This window comes from Mobula hypostoma, chromosome 10, assembly GCF_963921235.1.
Source record: "Mobula hypostoma chromosome 10, sMobHyp1.1, whole genome shotgun sequence".
Classification (NCBI taxonomy): domain Eukaryota; kingdom Metazoa; phylum Chordata; class Chondrichthyes; order Myliobatiformes; family Myliobatidae; genus Mobula; species Mobula hypostoma.
Window position 1 is genome coordinate 45,632,000 of NC_086106.1, and position 18,905 is coordinate 45,650,904.

The 18,905-nt window shown below is 43.1% G+C and overlaps 1 protein-coding gene and 1 long non-coding RNA gene across 5 annotated transcripts in view; one reads left to right on the plus strand and one right to left on the minus strand.

Annotated features, from left to right (window-relative positions):
- LOC134352881 (probable G-protein coupled receptor 174) overlaps positions 1-18,905 on the plus strand; it is a 78,118-nt gene that overhangs the window by 44,586 nt on the left and 14,627 nt on the right. For 2 of the 4 annotated variants that reach the window (XM_063060445.1, XM_063060444.1), the window contains exon 3: positions 14,179-14,277. The exons of the other annotated variants lie outside the window; for them this stretch is intronic. The gene's annotated coding sequence lies outside the window, so the exon portion shown is untranslated. The remainder of the gene's footprint in view (positions 1-14,178; positions 14,278-18,905) is intronic. 4 annotated transcript variants of the gene reach the window in all.
- The window catches only part of LOC134352883 (uncharacterized), a 47,077-nt gene that overhangs the window by 2,052 nt on the left and 26,120 nt on the right, over positions 1-18,905 (minus strand). The window contains exons 2-4 of the long non-coding RNA XR_010019493.1: positions 14,144-14,285; positions 808-909; positions 91-191 (exon numbers count right to left, since the gene is read on the minus strand). This is a non-coding gene — a long non-coding RNA (uncharacterized LOC134352883). The remainder of the gene's footprint in view (positions 1-90; positions 192-807; positions 910-14,143; positions 14,286-18,905) is intronic.

The window sequence follows — 18,905 nt, forward strand, 5'->3', positions numbered from 1 at the left end:
ATTACTGAAATCTTAGAAATGACAGCATGACTATATGAAATGACTTCAGTGCAAAACGTAAAGAACCTTTTATAAAAGATAACCCCTTACTTTAACAAATAGACCTTTGTCAACTGTAATGATGGTGGAAGATTTGTCGTGCTGTTCCTTTACTGATTGTTTTTAGAGCTCCTGTGCAATTTTTCATATACCTTTGGAAAATAAATTAAAACACAACATAATCTTACTACACACAGTAAGGGCATTTATTCTCAAAAGCCAAGACTGGCTCAATGAACAAGCTCTCCAAATTTGGCATATTCCCATGTTCGATGTTCTTCTCCCTCCTCCCTCTCCCTCCCCCACAAATGTGTATCCATTTCCCTATTTTAAGTCGCTATTGAATCACCTGACACAACACTTGCAGGTGGTGCTTTCCAGATCAAAACAATTTGGTATGGAATCTCCCTTCTGTGTTTTTTTTTATTAAAACTGTCTTAAATCTGTGGTTCTCTAGTTCCTATGATTGGATCATGTTTCCTGTATTTAAAATCTTTACAACTCTATATATTTTACAGAAAATATTTTACAATTCAATTTAATCTCAGTTTGAATGTGACAATGACATCTTGAAAATAGTCATCATCATTGGAGGGTAAAAATATACCCACAGATATATTTTCTGATTAAGAGGACTGCTTTGAAGTTTTAAAGGCTGCTAATTGTGAAAACATCAACCTTTGAAGGAACGATTACATGAGTCTCCCACCTCAGCTCATGCCAATGTTGATATGATATGTATGCATACTACCGACAGCTCGCCCTCACCTCATGAAACAAGCCACATTAAGCAAGCACTGCTTTTTATTGTCCAGCTTTCATGCAATCAAATTTTAAGCAACCTCCACAAAATGAATCACTGAAATAAATCTGCAAAAATAAGATCAGTATAAATGTTAGTGGGTGTTTGATGATCTCCTCAGATATCATTAATTACAGGACACTGCTTTAGCGTAAACACTGGAAACTACCTAGGACTCTGCACATACAGATTGGGGCACTCCATAAGTTTATGTCAGTGACATTTTATTTAATGGCACTCATTTTGAAAAGGAAAGATTCAAGTCTGTGAGTCAGCAGACATTTGTGGGTTCACCAACTGTCACTCCAGAGAATAAGCATGAAAATCCAGGGTGACAAACCACTCTGACTGATACTAAACCTTGGAGTACAAACAAGCCACAATACTGGACGAAGATATGAGATGTACATTGAACTGAGCAGTTTATCTCCATCGTATGAGATGGCTTTTTAGAACAGTTTGTTGTTGAGCCTACTAGGGGATCAGCTATACTGGATTGAATGTTATGTAATGAACTGGAAGTGACTAGAGAGCTTAAGGTAAAAGAACCCTTAAGAGGCAGTGAACACAATATAGAAACATAGAAACATAGAAAATAGGTGCAGGAGTAGGCCATTCGGCCCTTCGAGCCTGCACCGCCATTTATTATGATCATGGCTGATCATCCAACTCAGAACCCAGCCTTCCCTCCATACCCCCTGACCCCTGTAGCCACAAGGGCCATATCTAACTTCCTTTTAAACATAGCTAATGAACTGGCCTCAACAGTTTGCTGTGGCAGAGAATTCCACAGATTCACCACTCTCTGTGTGAAGAAGTTTTTCCTAACCTCGGTCCTAAAAGGCTTCCCCTCTATCCTCAAACTGTGACCCCTCGTTCTAGACCTCCCCAACATCGGGAACAATCTTCCTGCATCTAGCCTGTCCAATCCCTTTAGGATCTTATACGTTTCAATCAGATCCCCCCTCAATCTTCTAAATTCCAACGAGTACAAGCCCAGTTCATCCAGTCTTTCTTCATATGAAAGACCTGCCATCCCAGGAATCAATCTGGTGAACCTTCTTTGTACTCCCTCTATGGCAAAGATGTCTTTCCTCAGATTAGGGGACCAAAACTGCACACAATACTCCAGGTGTGGTCTCACCAAGGCCTTGTACAACTGCAGTAGTACTGCAATATGATTGAGTTTAGCTTGAAATTCAATAATTCGATTGAAATTCGAAAGTCTGAAAGTTAGAAAGTTAGAAAGTAAAGTTAGAAAGTAAAGTTAGAAAGAGGTCACATAGGATCGGAAGGTGCAGAATCTTTATGGGTTGAGCTAAGAAATTGCAGGGGTAAAAGGACCCTGATGGCAGTTATATACAGGCCTCCAAACAGCTGCAGTGATGTGGACTACAAATTACAACAGGAAGTAGAAAAGGCTTGTCAGAAGGGAAGTGTTATGATAATTGTGGGGGATTTTAACATGCGAGTGGATTAGGAAAATCAGGTCGGCACTGGATCTCAAGAGAGAGAATTTGTAGAATATCTGCGAGATGGCTTTTTAGAACAGCTTGTTGTTGAGCCCACTAGGGGATCGGCTGTACTGGATTGGGTATTGTGTAATGAACCAGAGGTGATTAGAGAGATTGAGGTGAAGGAACGCTTAGGAAGCAGTGATAATAACATGATTGAGTTCACTGTGAAATTTGAAAAAAAGAGGCTGAAATCTGATGTGTCGGTATTTCAGTGGAGTAAAGGAAATTACAGTGGCATGAGAGAGGAACTGGCCAAAGTTGACTGGAAAGGGACACTGGCGGGAAGGATGGCAGAGCAGCAGTGGCTGGAGTTTATGCGAGAAGTGAGGAAGGTGCAAGACAGAAATATTCCAAAAAAAGAAGAAATTTTTAAATGGAGAAAGGATGCAACCGTGGCTGACAAAAGAAGTCAAAGCCAAAGTTAAAGCAAAGGAGAGGGCATACAAGGAAGCAAAAACTAGTGGGAAGATAGAGGTTTGGAAAGTTTTTAAAAGCTTACAAAAGGAAACTAAGAAGGTCATTAAGAGGGAAAAGATGAACTATGAAAGGAAGCTAGCAAATAATATCAAAGAGCATACTAAAAGCTTTTTCAAGTATATAAAGAGTAAAAGACAGGTGAGAGTAGATATAGGACCGATAGAAAATGATGCTAGAGAAATTGTAATGGGAGATAAGGAGATGGCAGAAGAACTGAACGAGAATTTTACATCAGTCTTCACTGAGGAAGACATCAGCAGTATACTGGACACTCAAGAGTGGCAGGGAAGAGAAGTGTGCGCAGTCACAATTACAACAGAGAAAGTACTCAGGAAGCTGAATAGTCTAAGGGTAGGTAAATCTTCTGGACCAAATGGAATGCACCCTCGTGTTCTGAAGGAAGTAGCTGTGGAGATTGTGGAGGCATTAGCAATGATCTCTCAAAAGTCAATAGATTCTGGCATGGTTCCGGAGGACTGGAAGATTGCGTATGTCACTCCGCTATTTAAGAAGGGGGCAAGGAAGCAAAAAGGAAATCATAGACCTGTTAGCTTGACATCAGTGGTTGGGAAGATGTTGGAGTCGATTGTCAAGGATGGGGTTACGGAGTACCTGGAGGCATATGACAAGATAGGCAGAACTCAGCATGGTTTCCTGAAAGGAAAATCCTGCCTGACAAATGTATTCCAATTTTTTGAGGAAATTACAAGTAGGGTAGACAAGGGAGATGCGGTGGATGTTGTATATTTGGATTTTCAGAAGATCTTTGACAAGGTGCCACACATGAGGCTGCTTAACAAGATAAGAGCCCATGGAATTAGGGGAAAGTTACATATTTGAATAGGGCATTGGCTGATTGGCAGGACACAGAGAGTGTGAATAAAGGGATCCTATTCTGGTTGGCTGCCGGTTCCACAGGGATCAGTGTTGGGGCTGCTTCTTTTTACATTGTACATCAACGATTTGGATTATGGAATAGATGGCTTTGCGGCTAAGTTTGCTGATGATACGAAGATAGGTGGAGGGGTCGATAGTGCTGAGGAAACAGAGAGTCTGCAGAGAGACTTGGATAGATTGGAAGAATGGGCAAAGAAGTGGCAAATGAAATACAATGTTATGCACTTTGGCAGAAGAAATAAACGGGCAGACTATTATTTAAATGGGGAGAGAATTCAAAGTTCTGAGATGCAACGGGACTTGGGAGTCCTCGTACAGGATACCCTTAAAGTTAACCTCCAGGTTGAGTCGGTGGTGAAGAAAGCGAATGCAATGTTGGCATTCATTTCTAGAGGAATAGAGTATAGGAGCAGGGATGTGATGTTGAGGCTCTATAAGGTGCTGGTAAGAACTCACTTGGAGTACTGTGGGCAGTTTTGGGCTCCTTAATTTAGAAAGGATGTGCTGACGTTGGAGAGGGTACAGAGAAGATTGACAAGAATGATTCCGGGAATGAGAGGGTTAACATATAAGGAACGTTTGTCTGCTCTTGGACTGTATTCCTTGGAGTTTAGAAGAATGAGGGGAGACCTCATAGAAACATTTTGAATGTTGAAAGGCATGGACAGAGTGGATGTGGCAAAGTTGTTTCCCATGATGGGGGAGTCTAGTACGAAAGGGTATGACTTAAGGATTGAAGGTCACCCATTCAGAACAGAGATGCGAAGAAATTTTTTTAGCCAGAGGGTGGTGAAGCTATGGAATTTGTTGCAATGGGTGGCAGTGGAGGCCAAGTCATTGGGTGTATTTAAGGCAGAGATTGATAGGTATCTGAGTAGCCAGGGCATCAAAGGTTATGGTGAGAAGGTGGGGGAGTGGGACTAAATAGGAGAATGGATCAGCTCATGATTAAATGGCGGAGTAGACTCGATGGGCTGAATTGCCGACTTCTGCTCCTTTGTCTAATGGTCTTATGGTCTGATGTAGCAGTATATCAGTGGAGTAAAGGAAATTACAGTGGTATGAGAGAGGAGTTAGCCAAAGTAAATTGGAAGGAGAAACGGGCAGGGATATCAGCAGAGCAGCAGTGGTATAAGTTTCTGGGAAACATGAGGAAGGTTCTGGATAGGAGTATTCCAAAAACAAAGAAATACTCAAACGGCAAAATAGTAGAAATGTGACTGACGAGGAAAGTCAAAGCTATTGTAAAAGCAGAAGAGAGCGCATACAACAAAGCAACAATTATTGGGAAGACAGAGGATTGGGTAGCTTTTTAAACCCTACAGAGAGAAGCTGAAAGAATCATTAGGAGGGCAATGATGAAATATGAAAGCAAGCTAGTAAACAATATCAAAGTGGATAGTCAAAGCTTTTTTAAATATGTTAAAAAATAAAAGAGAGTTGAGAGTGGATATAGGACCGCTAGAAAATGAGACTGGTAAACTAATAATGGGGGACAATGAAAAGACAGATGAACTAAATGAGTTTTGCATTAGTCTTCACTGTGGAAGACATGAGCAGTGTGTGAGATGTTGAAGGGTGGAAGGAAGAGATGTGAATGCAGTTACGATTACAAGGGAGAAGGTACTCAAAAAGCTGAAAGACCTAAGGGTACATAAGTCACCTAGACCTGATGAACTGCACCCTAGGGGTCTGAAAGAGGTAGTGGTAGAGATTGAGGAGGCAATAGACAATAGGTGCAGAAGTAGACCATTCGGCACTTCGAGCCTGCACCGCCATTCTGAGATCATGGCTGATCATCTACTATCAATACCCGGTTCCTGCCTTGTCCCCATAACCCTTGATTCCCCTATCCATAAGATACCTATCTAGCTCCTTCTTGAAAGCATCCAGAGAATTGGTCTCCACTGCCTTCTGAGGCTGTGCATTCCACACCTCCACAACTCTCTGGGAGAAGTTCCTCCTCAACTCTGTCCTAAATGACCTACCCCTTATTCTTAAACCATGCCCTCTGGTACTGGACTCTCTCAGCATCTGGAACATATTTCCTGCCTCTATCTTGTCCAATCCCTCAATAATCTTATATGTCTCAATCAGATCCCCCCTCAATCTCCTTAATTCCAGCGTGTACAACCTCTCTGCGTAAGACAGTCCGGACATCCCAGGAATTAACCTAGTGAACCTACGCTGCACCTCCTCCACAGCCAGGATGTCCTTCCTTAACCCTGGAGGCCAAAACTGCACACAATACTCCAGGTGTGGTCTCACCAGGGCCTTGTACAAATGCAAAAGGATTTCCTTGCTCTTGTACTCCATTCCCTTTGTAATAAAGGCCAACATTCCATTAGCCTTCTTCACTGCCTGCTGCACTTGCTCATTCACCTTCAGAGACTGATGAACAAGTACTCCTAGATCTCTTTGTATTTCTCCCTTACCTAACTCCACACAGTTCAGATAATAATCTGCCTTCCTGTTCTTGCTCCCAAAGTGAATAACCTCACACTTATTCACATTAAACGCCATCTGCCAAGTTTCTGCCCACTCACCCAGCCTATCCAAGTCACCTTGAATTCTCCTAACATCCTCATCACATGTCACACTGCCACCCAGCTTAGTATCATCAGCAAACTTGCTGATGTTATTCACAATGCCTTCCTCTAAATCATTGACGTAAATTGTAAACAGCTGTGGTCCCAATACCGAGCCCTGTGGCACCCCACTAGTCACCACCTGCCATTCCGAGAAACGCCCATTCACTGCTACCCTTTGCTTTCTATCTGCCAACCAGTTTTCTATCCATGTCAATATCCTCCCCCCAATGCCATGAGCTCTGATTTTACCCACCAATCTCTTATGTGGTGCCTTATCGAATGCCTTCTGAAAGTCAGGGTACACCACATCCACTGGATCTCTCGCGTCTATCTTTCTGGTTACATCCTCGAAAAACTCCAATAGATTAGTCAAGCATGATTTGCCCTTGGTAAATCCATGCTGGCTCGGCCCAATCCTATCACTGCTATCAAGATATGCCGCTATTTCATCTTTAATAATGGACTCTAGCATCTTCCCCACTACTGATGTTAGGCTAACAGGGTGATAGTTCTCTGTTTTCTCCCTCCCTCCTTTCTTAAGAAGTGGGATAACATTAGCCATTCGCCAATCCTCAGGAACTGATCCTGAATCTAAGGAACATTGGAAAATGATCACCAATGCATCCGCAATTTCCAGAGCCACCTCCTTTAGTACCCTAGGATGCAGACCATCTGGACCTGGGGATTTGTTAGCCTTCAGACCCATCAGTCTACTCATCACCATTTCCTTCCTAATGTCAATCTGTTTCAGTTCCTCTGTTACCCTATGTCCTTGGCCCATCCATACATCTGGGAGATTGCTTGTATCTTCCCTAGTGAAGACAGATCCAAAGTACTTATTAAATTCGTCTGCCATTTCTCTGTTTCCCATAACAATTTCTCCCAACTCATTCTTCAAGGGCCCAACATTGTTCTTAACTATCTTCCTTCTCTTCACATACCTAAAAAACTTTTGCTATCCTCCTTTATATTCCTAGCTAGCTTGCGTTCATACCTCATTTTTTCTCCCCATATTGCCTTTTTAGTTAAGTTCTGTTGCTCCTTAAAAATTTCCCAATCATCCGTCTTCCCACTCACCTTAGTTCTGTTATACTTCCTTTTTAATGCTATGCTATCTCTGACTTCCTTTGTCAACCATTGTGGCCACTTTCCCCCCTTTGAATCCTTCCTTCTCTGGGGGATGAACTGATTTTGCACCTTGTGCATTATTCCCAAGAATACCTGCCGTTGCTGTTCCACTGTCTTTTCTGCTAGGATATCCAACCAGTCAACTTTGGCCAGCTCCTCCTTCATGGCTCCATAGTCTCCTTTGTTCAACTGCAATACTGACACTTCTGATCTGCCCTTATCCCTCTCAACTTGCAGATAAAAACTTATCATATTATGGTTATTACCTCCTAATGGCTCCTTTACTTCAAGATTACTTATCAAATCCTGTTCATTGCACAACACTAAATCCAGAATAGCCTTATCCCTGGTCAGCTCTCGTACAAGCTGTTCCAAAAATGCATCCCGTAGGCACTCTACAAACTCCCTATCCTGGGGTCCAGTACCAACCTAATTTTCCCAGTTCACCTGAATGTTGAAATCCCCCATAACTACTGCAACATTTCCTTTGCCACATGCCATTGTTAACTCCCTATTCAACTTGCACCCAATATCTATGCTACTGTTTGGGGGCCTGTAGATAACACCTATCAGGGTCTTTTTCCCTTACTGTTTTTCAGTTCTATCCATACTGATTCTACTTTTCCTGATTCTATGTCCCCCCCTTGCAAGGGACTGAATCTCATTCCTCACCAACAGGGCCACCCCACCCTCCCTGCCCACCTTTCTGTCCCTTTGATAGCATGTATACCCTTGTACATTCAATTCCCAGGTCTGTTCCCTCTGCAGCCATGTCTCCGTTATCCCAACAACATCATAGTTACCCATTCGCACCTGAGCTTCAAGCTCACCCGCCTTATTTCTGACACTTCGTGCATTCAGATATAGAATTTTTAACCCTTTTCTCCTCTCTCTGTTTAAATCGCTGCCTATTGTGCATAACCCAGCTCCCCGAACTCTCACCGGGCTATACACCCCTTGAATTTTGTTGTACTTCTTAAATTTACTTACTCTTTCTGCACATTTAACTCCATGCTCCGTCAGACCATCCCTCTACACATGTATCCTCCTTATCACTCGTTCCGCCTCACCTTTCTCTACTTCACACTTAATATTCCGGAACCGTGTAGTCCCCAACTGTCCTTTATACTTCATCTCGCTATCCTCTCTCACATTCTGGATCCCTGCCCCCTGCAAATCTCACCTTCCCTGGAACAAAGCCCAATTATCTAAAAACCTGAAGCCCTCTCTCCTGCACCATCCTCTCAGCCACGTATTAATCTGTATAACCCTTCTGTTCCTCGCCTCACTCGCACGTGGCACAGGTAGCAATCCTGAGATTGTTACCCTGGAGGTCCTGTCCTTCAGCTTCGCACCTAACTCCCTGAACTCACTACACAGGACCCCCCCACTCTTCCTACCCACGTCGTTGGTCCCTACATGGACCACAACATCTGGATTCTTGCCCTCCCTCTCAAGAATAACCTGCACCTGATCTGAGATGTCCCGGACCCCGGCACCAGGGAGGCAACATACCATCCGAGTCTCCCAATCTCCCCCACAAAATCTCCTATCTTCCCCCCTGAGTATAGAATCCCCTGTCACTACCGCTGTCCTCTCTTCCCTCCTCCCCTTCTGAGTCAAGGGTCCAACCTCAGTGCCAGAGACAGGACCACTGCAACTTGTTCCTGGTAGGTCATCCCCACCAACAGTATCCAAAACGGTATACTTACTGTTGATGGGAATGGCCACAGGGGTGCTCTGCTCTCTCTGCCTGCTCCCCCTCGATCTCCTGACAGTCACCCAGTTGCCTACCTCCCGTCTTTTCGGTGTGACTACCTCCTGATAACTCTTATCTATCTCTGTCTCTGCCTCCCGAATGATCCGTAGTTCATCCAGGCATTAGTAAAGATCTTTCAAAAATCATTGGACTCTGGCACAGTGCCAGAGAACTGGAAAATTGCAAATGTCACTCTACACTTTAAGAAAGGAGGAAGGGAGCAGAAAGGACAGCATGGTTTCCTTAAGGGAAAGTCCTTGCCTGACAAAACTTCTGGGATTCTTTTGGGAGATTACACGTAGGATAAAGAGAATGCAGTGGGTGTTGTATATTTGGACTTTCAGAAGGCCTTTGACAATGTGCCACACATGAGGCTGTTTATCAAGTTAAGAACCTGTGGCATTACAGGAAAGTTACCAGTGTGGTTAGAGCATTGGTTGATTGGTAGGAAGCAGTGAGTGGGAATAAAAGGATCCTTTTCTGGTTCACCTCCAATAACTGGTGGTGTTCTGCAGGGGTTGGTGTTGTGCTGCATGTTAATGATTTAGTTGATGGAATAGATGGCTTTGTTGCCAAGTTTGTAGATGATATCAAGATTGGTGGATTGCTGTAGAAATAAATATGTAGACTATTTTCTAAATGGGGAGAAAATCCAAAAATCTGAGGTGCAAAGGAAGTTGGGAATCCTTGTGCAGAATACCCCAAGGGTTAACTTGCGGATAGAGTTGGTGGGAGGAAGGCAAATGCAATGTTAGCATTCATTTCAAGAGGTCTAGAATACAAGAGCAGGGATGTGATGCTAAGGCTTTATAAGGCACTAGTGAGGCCTCATCTTGATTATTGTGAGCAGTTTTCAGCCCTATATCTTAGAAATGATGTGTTGGCATCAGAGAGGGTTCAGAGGAGGTTCACAAGGATGATTCTGGGAATGAAAGGGTTATTATTCGAGGAATATTTGATGGGTCTATACTCGCTGGAATTTAAAAGGATGAAGGGGTATTTCATTGAAACCCTTCGAATGTTGAAAGGCCTAGACAGAGTAGATGTGGAAAGGATGTTTTCCATGGTGGGAGAGTCTAGGACAAGAGGGTACAGCCCTCAAGATAGAGAGGTGTCCATTTAAAGCAGAGATGCAGAGAAATTTCTTTAGCCAGAGGGTGGTGAATATGTGGAATTTGTTACCACAGCAGCAGCTGTGGAGGCCAGGTCATTGGGGTATTTAAGGGAGAGCTTGATTGGTTCTTAATTGTTCAAAAGTTACAGGAAGATGGCTGAGGAAGGGAAAAAAGGATCAGCCATGATTGAATGGTGGAGCAGATTCGATGGGCCAATTGGCTTAATTCTGCTCCTATTCCTTATGGTCTTATAAAAATAACCTAGCTATCCTTGGAGTGACAAAGGATGAAAGGTGACCTGATAGAGCTGTAGAAGATGATGAGAGGCATTGATCTGGAAACCATAGAAAGGGTACACAGGAGATTTACAAGGATGTTGCCTGGATTGAGGAGCATGCCCTATGAGAATAGGTTGAGTGAACTCAGCCTTTTCTCCTTGGAGTGGCGGAGGATGAGAGGTGACCTGATAGAGGTGTATAAGATGATGAGAGGCATTGATCGTGTGGATAGTCAGAGGCTTTTTCCCAGGGCTGAAATGGCTAGCATGAGAGGGCATAGTCTTAATGTGCTTGGGCGTAGGTACAGAGGAGATGTCAGGGAGAGTGGTGAGCGCGTGGAACGGGCTGCCGGCGACGGTGTTGGAGGTGGATACGATAGAGTTTTTTAAGAGACTCCTGGACAGGTACATGGAGCTCAGAAAAACAGAGGAGACCGTAGGTAGTTCTAAAGTAAGGACATGTTTGGCACAGCTTTGTAGGCCAAAGGGCCTGTATTGTGCTGTAGATTTTCTATGTTTCTATTATCACCTGATTACTCTGACAACAAATAATAGACATAAAGCCAAGGAGCATTGCAGCATACAGACAGGTCCTTTAGCCTATCAGTCCATGTTGAATTGTTATAGTTCCATCAAGCCTCACCTGGACCTTTGCCCTCCATACTCCTCCAGTTGGTGTCTTTATCCAAACTTCTCTTCAATATTGAAATCAAACCTGCATCCGCCATTTCCGCTGGCAGTCCATTCCCCCCTCAATGCTCCCCCTCAGGTTCCCTTTTAAATGGATCACCGTTTACCCTCAACTTGTGACCTCTAGTTCTAGTTTCACCAAACTTCAGTGGAAAAAGCCTGTTTGCATTAACCCCAGATCTCCCCTCATTCTCATAAACTCCAGGGTGTAAAGTCCTACCTATTCAATATTATCCTATTACTCAGGTACTCAAAGTCTTGGCAACATCCTTATCTGTTTTCTCTGTACCCTTTTAATCTTATTGGTATCTTGCCTGCAGGTAGGTGAGCAGAATTGTACATACTTACTCCAAATCTGGTCTTACCACATCTTATACAACTTCAGTATACCTTCCCAACTCCTGTACTCAGTGCACTGATTTACAAAGGCAATTGTGCCAAAGATCCCTTTACAACCCTATCTACCTATGATGCAATTTCCAAGGAATTATACATCTGTACTCCCAGATCACTTTGTTCTTCTGAGTTCCTCTATGCTCACTGTGTAAGTTTTACTCTAGTTCTTGCAAAGTGCAGCACCTCACACGTCTGCATTAAATTCCATCTCCCATTTTTTTTAGCCCATTCTCCCAGTTGGTCCAGATCACACTGCAAGGTTTTGTAGCCTCCCTTGCATCTACACACTAATCTTGGTGTCATCCACAAATCTGCTGATCTGGTTTGCCACATTAATGTCCAGTTTACTGATATAGATGACAAACAATGAATCCATCACCAACCTATGCAGAAGACCCTTAATCAGAACATCCCCCCCATCAGAAAGGCAGCCATCTACTACCATTCTCTGCCGCCTTTTGTGAAGCCAATGTCTAATCCAATTTACCACCTCGTCCTTTTTGACCAGGACTTTGGACAAATAGTTTTCTGTCTTGCAAGAATAACTAAATTTAATTGGCTATAAAGTACTTTTGGATGACCTAAGGTCATGGGATGTCAAAACAATGTAAGTCTTTCATTACATTTCAGAATGCCCTTATAAATATTGAAGTAGCCACAAATGCCCCTGTTGATGGAATGTACTCCTATCAATGGGATGTACTGCAAATGCTGAAATAGAACCATAGAACCATAGAAACTACAGCACAGAAACAGGCCCTTTGGCCCTTCTTGGCTGTGCCGAACCATTTTCTGCCTAGTCCCACTGACCTGCACACGGACCATATCCCTCCACACACTTCCCATTCATGTATCTGTCCAATTTATTCTTAAATGTTAAAAAAGAACCTGCATTTACCACCTCGTCTGGCAGCTCATTCCATACTCCCACCACTCTCTGTGTGAAGAAGCCCCCCCAATGTTCCCTTTAAGCTTTTCCCCCCTCACCCTTAACCCATGTCCTCTGGTTTTTTTCTCCCCTTGCCTCAGTGGAAAAAGCCTGCTTGCATTCACTCTATCTATACCCATCATAATTTTATATACCTCTATCAAATCTCCCCTCATTCTTCTACGCTCCAGGGAATAAAGTCCTAACCTATTCAACCTTTCTCTGTAACTGAGTTTCTCAAGTCCCGGCAACATCCTTGTAAATCTTCTCTGCACTCTTTCAACCTTATTTATATCCTTCCTGTAATTTGGTGACCAAAACTGAACACAATACTCCAGATTCGGCCTCACCAATGCCTTATACAACCTCATCATAATATTCCAGCTCTTATACTCAATACTTCGATTAATAAAGGCCAATGTACCAAAAGCTCTCTTTACAACCCTATCTACCTGCGACGACACTTTTAGGGAGTTTTGTATCTGTATTCCCAAATCCCTCTGTTCCACTGCACTCTTCAGTGCCTTACCATTAACCCTGTATGTTCTACATTGGTTTGTCCTTCCAACGTGCAATACCTCACACTTGTCAGTATTAAACTCCATCTGCCATTTTTCAACCCATTTTTCCAGTTGGTCCAAGTCCCTCTGCAGGCTCTGAAAACCTTCCTCACTGTCTACTACACCTCCAATCTTTGTATCATCAGCAAACTTGCTGATCCAATTTACCACATTATCATCCAGATCATTGATATAGATGACAAATAACAATGGACCCAGCACTGATCCCTGTGGCACACCACTAGTCACAGGCCTCCACTCAGAGAAGCAATTCTCCACTACCACTCTTTGGCTTCTTCCATCGAGCCAATGTCTAATCCAATTTACCATCTCTCCATGTATACCTAGCCACTGAATTTTCCTAACTAACCTCCCATGCGGGACCTTGTCAAAGGCCTTACTGAAGTCCATGTAGACAATAATAGGAGGGTTACTGGGCAAGTGTGAATAGGTGTTGGTTCAGATATGAAAAATGGACCACAGAAAGACGTGATCATGTGCAGAGAGGTTGTACCATGTATTTGGAATCGGAATCATACAGAATTTGAAGTAAAATATTGAATGGCTTTTGCAAATGTGGCCATTTTAAATCTCGTCTAGCTTTTTGTTTAAGAAGACTCACTGTTGGAACTGAGATCATAGTTTAGTGACTAATTTCCCTGTATTTAGTATGTAATATTTAACTGCACTGCAGTTCTATTGTGTGATAATAATAAACAATGAAACAATTCCACAGTGAGATGATGTCGTAGGACAGGAAGGGTCTGCGTTGTTTCGAGCTGGCATGGCCAGATCGATTGTTTGTTGGAGATTTTCACTCCAGGTTGAAGATCCTCAGTTCTCATTGGAGGGTATTAGAGAACCAGGAAGGTAGAACTAATTAACTCAACAGGACTGATCAACCGGGAGACTGATTTGGCTGCAGGGCAACAACAGATGCAGAAAAGATAACAAACAAAATCCAAACCTGAGTTTCTTTCTGCTTTATTTTTGCTTTTGCAGATGCCACTAACGTACTCACAAACAACTGCAGCTGCACAAGTTGCAGAAGTCCGTTGTTAGATGAGATCTCTGCAGATTGAGTGTTGATGACGCAGAAGGGTGGGTATCTAAACAACAAACAGAGTGCACGGTTAAGCATTTGGGTAAACATGAGCAAAATTGTATCCTGTGCAATGTGATCAAACATAAAAAGGATTTACAAATAACGAAATGTGATGATTCACACCCTTTTGTCGATGTGACTGAATTTGTCAAATTGAGGGTCTTCATTTAAGTGCAGAACCAACACGCTATTTCTCTGTACAGTGATTGTGGTTTTATATATGAGATGCTTTGCACTGACAACCCAACAGTAGCAAGAAATCTCCACCAGCTTATGTGTACAGTAAAACTCCTAATAGGTGCTTGTGCTCCATTCTGAACTGAAATTAGATATTAAGCAAACATACTTATAGTTCACTTTTTCTGCATTTTACAAAATGGGGTAATGTAGTTTGCAATGAGCTCAGTAGCAGGAAACAAGACCTGGTGTATTTCAGCTTGTCACAGTACCGGCCTCTGCCTTCAATGGAAAGCCTCCTCATATTCCTGACCCTTGGTGTTCCTCATGGTCACTCTCGTCAGACCCACTTTAGTTTCTGCTTTTTTTTTACCATATGTAATGGCCACAGCAGCAATGTTGGAAGCCAAAGAGTTGAATAAGATGAGTGCATCTGTGGAGCTGATGCAGGAAGTGACCACAAAGCTCTGGCTGCCTTGAGCATGGTCTGGTCCACTGTGGGCTGAGAAATTGGACAGTGAGGAAGGGGTGCACTTGTGGGGGCATCAAGCTTATGACAAGGTTCTAGATGGAAGTTCTTAGTTTTGAGCAGGAATATGAACTCAGAGGAGATTAGAGAAGAGAGTATTCGTTGTTCCCTTACCCACAATCCCACTCCCCTATCACATTTACTTTCCTTAGCCCACTCTTATTCTGCTATTCACTTCCTTTCCAGTCCTGATGAAGGCCTCAGCCCAAGACACTACATATCTGCAGAGTAGTTGTGGTTTTATATGTGTGATGCTTCACTCTGCCAATCTAACTGCAGTTCCACTTCATAGATGCTGCCTGACATGTTGAATTAAGACCATGACATAGGAACAGATTAGAGTGTGGGAATCACACTAACTAACGCTATACTCTACAGTAGTGAATGGCAAGCCTGAAAATACCACTATTTCTTCTGTCCAAATTTCTCATAATATGCCAAATACAGAAGTGTCTCATTGTTTTTCAACAACAATAACACTCCGAGAAAAGTCTAAGAGAATGGCGTGTTACCGAGGGATGAGCTGATTGCGTCTTCATTGTAATCAATTATGAGGCACAGAGTATAAAATACTGTAGGCTATTTCTTAAATTAAGCCTGTAATCCCTCAGCTGCCTCCTTTGCTATTAAGTCCCCCCGCCCCAGCACTCCCATTATTTTTATTTTTCCCCTTAGAAACTCCCACCAGCCCCTGGTGGTGGTAGGGGTATATCATCCACTTTGGGAATCACTGGTTTGGATAAAGTGGACGTGGGAATGTTGTTTCCTGTACTGAGGAAGCCTACAGCTTCAGAATACAAGTGAATTTGATTTTGTTTTGACAGAGAGTGGTGAATCTGTAGAATGCATTGCCAGGGATGTCTGTGGAAGCCAAGTCATTGGGTATATATAAAGTGGAGGTTGATTAATAAAGGTGTCAGAGGTTGTGGGGAGCAGGCAAGAAAATGGAGATGAGCTAACTCAGCCATGATTGAGCGAATAGCCTAATTCTACTCCTTTGTCTTATGCTCTGTGTTAACTCATTACAGATACATGCTACCTCTATGGAAAAAAAAAAGTATATCTCACAGGTCTTTGTAAAATCTCTCCCATCTTGTATCTGTGTCCTCTAGATTTATGACAGGCCACCCTATCCATGCCCCTCATGTTTTTCACAAAATTCTGAGGTCACCCTCCATTCTCCTGCACTCGAGGGAATACCAGCAACGACAGAGTCTCCCTGTAACTCAAGTGCTCTGGACCAGGCAGCATCCTATAGCCTATCCAGCTTGACAATGTCTCTCCTGCAAAAATGACCCAATCGCATACAATCCTCCAACTGCTGACTCACCAATGACTCATTTTAACCAGTGTACTCCCAGTGGCCAGTTTATTAGGTACACCTGTACACCTGCACACCTGCTTGTTAATGCAAATATCTAATCAGCCAATTATGTTGCAGAAACTCAATGCACAAAAGCATGCAGAATTTGATCAAAGTGACTTTGACGTGGAATGATTGTTGGTGCCATATCAGTATCTTAGAAACTGCTGATCTCCAGAGATTTTTACACACAACAGTCTCTGGAGTAGTCACCGAGGGTACTACTCTCCTTCAAATACTTGATGCTTTGACTCACAAAGGCCAGCATACCAAATGCCTTCTTCTCCAACCTGTCTAATTACATAGCCATTTTCAGCAAACTCTGTACTTGTACTGTTCCAGAACACTCACCGGTGCCTTGTCATTCACTGTATAAACCTTATCCTAGAATTAACTGACCAAAATACATCACGTTACACTTGTCCACATTGAAATCCATGTGCCATTCATCAGCCCATCTCCCTAATTGATGAAGATCTCACTGCAAGTCATTGTAACCTGCTTCACAGTCAACAATTTAGTATCATCAGCAAGCTTGCTCATTAGGCTGTGTGTAATCATATTCATCTCTTTTACATAATTAATGAGAAACTCAAGATCCTAACACTGACCTGGGGCACCCACCAATCACAGGCCTCCAGTTAGAGAATCAAACTCTGCTTCTTATTGAAGAGTGATGTTAGAAGCAGAATAGATAGGCATATGAATGAAAGAAATAATGGAGGGCTCTGTGGGAGGGAAGGGTCTTGGAGTAGGTTAAAAAGTCAGCTCAACATTGGGCCAGATGGCCTGTTCTATATTCTTTCATTGAGCCAATTCTGAATCCTCCTCGATAGCTTCCCCTAAGTCCCATTCTATATAACCCACCAGATCAGCCTGCCACTTGGAACCTTGTCAAAGCCTTATTAAAGTTCAGTATCCACTGCTGTGCATTCATCTATTCCTTCAATTACCTCTCCAAAAGATTCATCAGACGTGACCTGCCACACAAAACTGTGTTGACTATTCCTGATCAGGCCTTGACCATCCAAGTGATTGTAGATTTTGTCCCTCAGAATTCCCTCCAGTAACTTCCCTACACCTGACATCAGGCTCACTGGCATCAGGCTGTAGTTTCCCGGTCTTTCCTTGCTACCTTTCTTGAACAATGGTACAACATTAGCCCTCTTACAGTCTTTGGGAACTTACACAGTGGTTAATGATGAAGCAAGCATCAATAAAAGGGCCTTCACAATTATGTCGCTGGCCTCCCATAAACAGTCAATGGCCTGGTAGACATAGTCAGTAAATTATGCTGTATTTAGCACAGCCCATTACTATTGGAATAATTTGTGAGAATTTGTATTGATACACTGTGTCATCTGGTTCTTATTGAACATATGATCAGTCTCAGAGAGTGCTATCACTGATCGGCTGAAAAAAGATCTGTCAGGACGGGAAGCACTCAGAATTGACTCCACCAAAATTAGTGTTTCACTGAAAATCGTTATCATGGCAAATTCAGTGAAGTGTGTGTGCACAAAATCTATACCATTTTATAAATGGTACAAAGCTGGATTCTAACCTTCAACACGGACCCAAGAGGCTTTAGTCTGGATTTCTTTAGTTTTTACTCCAAGGCCTTTTGTGTTACATAGAAACATAGAAACATAGAAAATAGGTGCAGGAGTAGGCCATTCGGCCCTTCGAGCCTGCACCGCCATTTATTATGATCATGGCTGATCATCCAACTCAGAACCCAGCCTTCCCTCCATACCCCGTGACCCCTGTAGCCACAAGGGCCATATCTAACTTCCTTTTAAACATAGCTAATGAACTGGCCTCAACAGTTTGCTGTGGCAGAGAATTCCACAGATTCACCACTCTCTGTGTGAAGAAGTTTTTCCTAACGTCGGTCCTAAAAGGCTTCCCCTCTATCCTCAAACTGTGACCCCTCGTTCTAGACCTCCCCAACATCGGGAACAATCTTCCCGCATCTAGCCTGTCCAATCCCTTTAGGATCTTATACGTTTCAATCAGATCCCCCCTCAATCTTCTAAATTCCAACGAGTACAAGCCCAGTTCATCCAGTCTTTCTTCATATGAAAGACCTGCCATCCCAGGAATCAATCTGGTGAACCTTCTTTGTACTCCCTCTATGGCAAGGATGTCTTTCCTCAGATTAGGGGACCAAAACTGCACACAATACTCCAGGTGTGGTCTCACCAAGGCCTTGTACAACTGCAGTAGTACCTCCCTGCTCCTGTACTCGAATCCTCTCGCTATAAATGCCAGCATACCGTTCGCCTTTTTCACCGCCTGCTGTACCTGCATGCCCACTTTCAATGACTGGTGTATAATGACACCCAGGTCTCGTTGCACCTCCCCTTTTCCTAATCGGCCACCATTCAGATAATAATCTGTTTTCCTATTTTTGCCACCAAAGTGGATAACTTCACATTTATCCACATTAAATTGCATCTGCCATGAGTTTGCCCACTCACCCAACCTATCCAAGTCACCCTGCATCCTCTTAGCATCCTCCTCACTGCTAACACTGCCACCCAGCTTCGTGT